Genomic DNA, 6,236 nt, shown 5'->3' with positions numbered 1-6,236 from the left:
TCTTAATTGCAAAGATACAAACTAAGATACCCCAAGTCAACTTGCAGGTTTACTGATTACTAGCATGCTCTGAAACATCAATTAGATATGTGCTCATCCTGTCATGCATCCCTAGAACTTCAATAAAGTCTAATCCCACTTATATTTCTTCTGTTTTGTCTATTCAGGAGTGGTTGGTTTTGGATAAACTAGATTGTCTCTATCTGACAGGCCTGCCAAGAAGGTCCGGTCAATGCTAGCTCTTTCTCAGATGTCTTTATTGATTTTTGCATTGCTTTTGGCTTGTTTTCAACACATCACTTTAGTGTCTTGTTTGATGGCCCTCTGACCTACTCATTATTGAATTGTTGTCTAGGAATGTACTCTCTTTCCCTGCCTGCACAATAGGGCTGAATACCTATAGCACTGATCAGATTGACACTTTAAAATGGTGGCCATATAATTGTTATGGAAGTTTCTATAGACCTGATTCAATAATACTTGGTAAAATTCAATTACAGAATAATGAGTTGAGTATGTCTTTCATCTATAATTATTTTGTAGTACTCGTGTTATTAACCAACTTTGTTCAATTCATAGATAATATAAAATGTTGTTGGATGAGTGAACTATTGGAAACTAATCTCTCTCAGTCTCTCTCATTCTCTCTCTCTCTCTCTCTCTCTCTCTCTCTCTCTCTCTCTCTCCCTCTCTCTCCCCACACACATCTAAAATAATGTGTAATCTCGAGCAGAAAATGCTTTTATTTTTAATTTTAAACTGATTATTAGGATACTATAAAACAGGGCCTGAATGAGTGTTATAAGAATACGTACAGTTGGACTTTTTCACAAGCATGTCATTATGGACAGGTGTAGTAGTGAAGGTTCTGTTAATGTAAAGATATTTGCCACATTTTTGGAAGTAATTCAGCATAGATACTAATGGCATGAACAAGCCTAGTCACAGTCTAGGTTAAAATGTTCCCCTATTCACTAATTAACCATTGTTAGACAAGTTATTGATTTTAAACTCAAAGTCAATTATTGATAAACTAAGAGTAGTAGAAATATTAACCTTATAGGCCTGTGGTTGAGGCTAAGGTGGATTAAACTTATTAAAGCAACTTAGTAGTAGGATATAGAGTATACTGAGTAACACTACTGGTTCATATTACATAGGACAGCAGTTAGCAGTCTTCTGCATGGAGAATGGACTAAGAGAATATTTCCAGGAAATTAATAGCATTTACAATAGAAGCTTGGATCTGGGAGTGAGCATGGCTCATAACCAGGTAAACGGATGAGGCTACTTTGATATAATCAAAGCAGTCTAGTGATCTTATGTTAGACATTCTGATTCAACATTTGAGTTTGAACAAAGAATAAAACAAATGCAATTAGTTATAAAATTGGAATTTTATACTGCCTCCAGATAATTCAAATTATCTTACTATAAAGAGTTAACTATCATCTGTATGGTATATTGCTCCAATACTCTTTCTGGCAGTCTTCCAAGGGATGCTCATGCTTGCTTAATGTGGGATGCTATCTCTTTGTCAAGTGACGTCTCAGTGCCAGGAACATACACAACTTACACCAATACAGATTCAGTGTTTGACATTGGACCATTTATAAGCCAGTGACCCAAAAGCAAGACAAAGTGTATGCCTTTAAGGTTTACCCACTTTATGGTAGGCAGAAAATGTTCTTTCAATTTTTATGAGAGTGTCTTTGTGTGGTTGTTTCAGTGAATTTTGTCAGTGGTTACAGGGACATATGCTGTGAGCAGAGTTAGAATATATCTGGGCATATCTATGGTAGCAACGGTGACAAACAGCAGGCTTACTATATGAAAGGAACAGCGGAACTGCACCAAGCTAATCTCTTCATTGCAAAAAAAAAATGGTTTCTTTATGGAAACCAATGATGGAATATAACAGGAAATTTCCCCCTCATTTCTTGGAGTCTATAAGAAGAAAGTATAACAAGACAAACAGTGATGATGTTCTCAGCTCCTACACTTTTATCTTCAGGACTCATAAAATCAGGCAGAGAATTGCCTGTCCAGAAGGCCCTTCAAACCCAGCTTTACTTAAACCCTTCCTATCCTTTATAGCACCCCTGACTTGTCAACCTTATGGTTTACTTTTAGTAAAACGTTCATGAAATTCACAGATTTTTCTTGCCAGATATCTCATGCCTTACTGCTCTGTGGCATCAAATCACCTGTTAGACTCATACTTGAAATATTGCCAAAAGGTGTTTGGACATGCCTTGGGTTATGGTGAGAAAGATACAGCAATGGGCTTCCATGTATACAGTCTGAAGATTCTTGGAGAAAAAAAAGTCCAACTAGAACAAATGCCAATTTTCCTCTTTTGTTTAATACTCAAATCCTTAAGATTTTAGCATATTGTGATTTTTATGTATGTGTTGTCAAACCATTCAAAGAAAAATGCAGAATTCATATCATTTAAAACTGTAGGCTTTCAGACCTGTATTGACAGTAGACAGGTAAGATTAGATTGAAATATTTAGCTTCCTTTTGAGGTGTGTTGGCATTACATACACATGCTGATGGGTGAACAAAATAAAGGGAAAGGGAGTGGCCACTTTCCTTAGCTTCTGATTGTGATATGTCTCCCTGACAAACTGTTAAACTTTCAAAGTCTCAAGAAGATAGTGCCTGGACATGAAAACACATTCTCTCTCTCAGATACTGGAAGTTCTCAGTCAACAGAAATGATTCATAAGCCACAGAAATATATAAAAACAAGGATATGCTCCAGAAATGACAAAGAGGCAGAAGAGCAGCCTCCCATAGTGCCACACATATGGTACTAAGATACCCATTTAAGAAATCTATTTAGAAACACAGATAAACTTTTGATGAGTTCTCTTCTTTCCTTTAAAATAAAATCTTTCTCCCAAGCCTCTCATACAGTCTACTTAACAAAGTACAAAAAGCTGCATGCCTACATAAACATTTGAAAGCATATGAATACTGTGTCTGCTCCTGTGCTTATCAAAATCCAATCTCCACTGAGCCTTAAACTTCAAAACTCCACAAACAATGAAGCCTGGAAAATGTATAAATCATGATGTTGCTCTTGGCTACTTCAGCACACTGATGAAGTGCATAGCATCTTCTACCACCTGCATCATAATGGGCCATAAGGTATTCTGGTTTCTCAGAGGCTTTGATAAAAAGTAAAGTGAATAAGCAGCATGCTCCATATTTTGAATTCTGGACTGAATAAAACTGTTCTTTAAGCCATCGCACATGCCTTGCTGCCAGCACACATTTGACTAGGGACCTGGCAGTATTCGATAGCTTTAGAATGCACTCAGTGTGATCATGAAGTAACAGACCACAGACTGGTTAATGCCTATGGTACACTTGACAAATGTCTCTCTCAAAGTTCTTCATAGTCAGAAACTCTAATGTGATTACAGCTGTGGCAGCTGTAAATCACAAAGAAAGAAAGTCAGAATAATGCATGCTTTGTATACTCAACAGCTAATTTTCATGCTCAGGTTTCCATTATGTCTCAAGATGGAATACCAGTTAGGTATGTTTCACCCTGATTATTTTGTTGTTGTTGTTGTTGTTGTTGTTGTTGTTCTTAGAGGCTAATAGAACACGTGGAATTTAGAAAAGCAACAGATTCCATGTAATAAAGCTGCTTTGTATTTGACACTGAATACTGATATAAAATGAATATTCTAAACCAGGTTGAAAACAAGCTTTAATGTCTTTTGATAATCTAGTTGACATTACAAACATCTCTCTGCTAGTTCCTATGAGAATGATTTGGCCATGTTCTTCTGTTGTCTTCAATCTGCTCTGATGTTCTCAGTCTTGCCTTCTCTTCTGAGGTTCCTCGATCCCTTAGAGGAGGGATCTGATAGAGGCCTTTTTTTAGCTTAGACTCACTCTGTCTCTCTCTCTGTCCCCCTGCCCCTCCCTCCCTCCCTCCTTCCCCCCTCTAGAACATCTGTAGCCATTCACATCTGCTGCCAAAGGAAGCCTTTCTGATGATGACTAACAAGGCATTGATCTATGAGTATAGCAGAGTATCATTATGAATCATTTTGTTGACTTTTTCCAGTTGTGTGTAGTTCCACTCTCTCTATGCTATCTAGTATCCAGTTTCTAGCACATCTAGTGAGTGCGTGGGCTCACTCTTGTATCATGGGCTCACAGAGTGAAATGGCAAGCATGGTGTCTGCATGGGTCTGCACCAGGTTCTTTGTATATGTGTTACAGCTGTTAGCTTGGTGTTCTTGTGAGACTTCTAACAATGGATCTCTGACTCTTTTGCCTACTCTTGAGATACTTTTCCTGATATTGGTTTGCCTTGTCCAGCCCAGATATGATGAGCTTTGCCTTTTCTTTTTTTATCTTGTTTGTCCTGTAGATTATATAGTCTCTTAGAGACCTGGTATTTTTGAAGAAAATTAGGGGGATGCTGGAGTTGTTGAGGAGCTAAGAGAAGTGGATGGAGATGAAATTGTGTTGGAATGTGTCTTATTTGGGGTTTTATTGCTGTGAAGAAATGTCATGAGCACAGCAACTCCTAAAACAGAAAATATTTTTTCCTTTTTTAAAATTAATCATTCCATTTATTTATATCTCAAATGATATCTCACTTCCCAGTTACCCTTCCTCAAACCCCCATCCCATATCTACCCTCTCCCCTTTTCCTCTAGAGGGTGCTCCCCCCCCCACCCACCCTCTTCTGCCCCACTGCTCTAGTACCCCCCTACACTGGGGCATCAAACCTCCACAGGAACAAAGGCCTCCCCTGCCATTAATGTTAGACAAGGCCATCTTCTGCTACATATGTATCTGAAGTCATAGATCCCTCCCTGTACACTCTTTGGTTGGTGGTTGAGTCCCTGGGTGCACTGGGTTGTCTGGCCAGCCGACATTGTTATTCCTATTGAGTTGGAATTCCCCTCCACTTTACATGGGGCTGCCTTGCAATTTCAGAGGTTTAATCCATTATAAATTTGGCGGGGTATATGGCAGCATGCAGGCAGACGTGAGACTGGAAAGGGAGCTGAGAGCTGTAAACCCAGATCAACAGATAAGAGAAAAAAATGAGCCACTAGGAGGCCTGGTTTTGACCTCCTGAGACCTCAAAACAAATCCTCTAGTGGCATAAGTCCTCCAATAAAGCATGTATTCCAACAAGTTCACAACTATTAATAGTGCCAGTACTTATGGACCTATAGGGGCTCTTTAGATTCAAACCACCACATTCTACTCCCTAGTGCCCATAGGCTTGTAGCCAGATTATGATGGAAATGCATTCAGTCCAACTTCAAAAGTATCCATATCTAGTATATCAAACTCTTTCTGAGGCTCAGGCAATGTCTTAACCATTACCTCTGTAAAAATCAAACCGAAAAACCTGATCTCATACTTCTAACATACAATGGCACAGGATGTACATTGCCATTTCATCTAGAATGGAAAGGAGCATAGTGAGGAAATACTGGACCAAAGTAATACTGAAAAGTATCTGAGAAAATTCTAAACTCTGCATTTCCACATCTAATATTAAAGTATTGCTCAGATCTCAAACACTTTTCAGCTTTGTTGACTGCAACCTACTTCTCTCTCCGGTTCACTATCTCCTAACAAAGCTCCTTTGTAGGTATCCATGGCTCTGGCATCTTCAACAACTTAGGGTCTCCAAGGCAATCAAGGCTTTACCTTAATAGCTTCATAGAATGGCCTCTCTAGGACCCGAGACAGGGACTACCCTACCACACACCTGGCCTTTACATCTTGATCTGCAGGAAGCAGAAGTGAACTGATCTATTAGACTCAGCTTCAGTATCTGAAACTTCAAAGCCTACCCAAGAGTGGCATACTTCCTGCAAGAAGGACACACTTCTTAATAATAATACTCCCTATAGTCCTAGCATTCAAACATATAAGTTTCTGGGGACTATTCATTGTCAAACCACCATAGGATGTATTATATGAGAGAAGAATTTATTTTCAATAATAACAATAAGAAGAATGACTAGGGCATTTATGCTGCAAATGACATTGAAACATTTATCAGACACTGAATTTAGGTAATAGTTTATAAGAGGAAGACTTTGAGATTGATCTAAAGTTAATCTCTTTGAAATTCATATTGAGCATTTTATCTTGTCTTATTATAAGGACTCAGGGAATGATTAATTTAGAGAAAAAAAGTGCAGCATATTTTCTTAACAATCAATATAACATCA

Source organism: Grammomys surdaster, unplaced genomic scaffold (genome assembly GCF_004785775.1).
Source record: "Grammomys surdaster isolate TR1022 unplaced genomic scaffold, NIH_TR_1.0 188, whole genome shotgun sequence".
In the NCBI taxonomy this organism is placed as follows: Eukaryota; Metazoa; Chordata; class Mammalia; order Rodentia; family Muridae; genus Grammomys; species Grammomys surdaster.
This window is presented reverse-complemented; position numbering follows the sequence as displayed.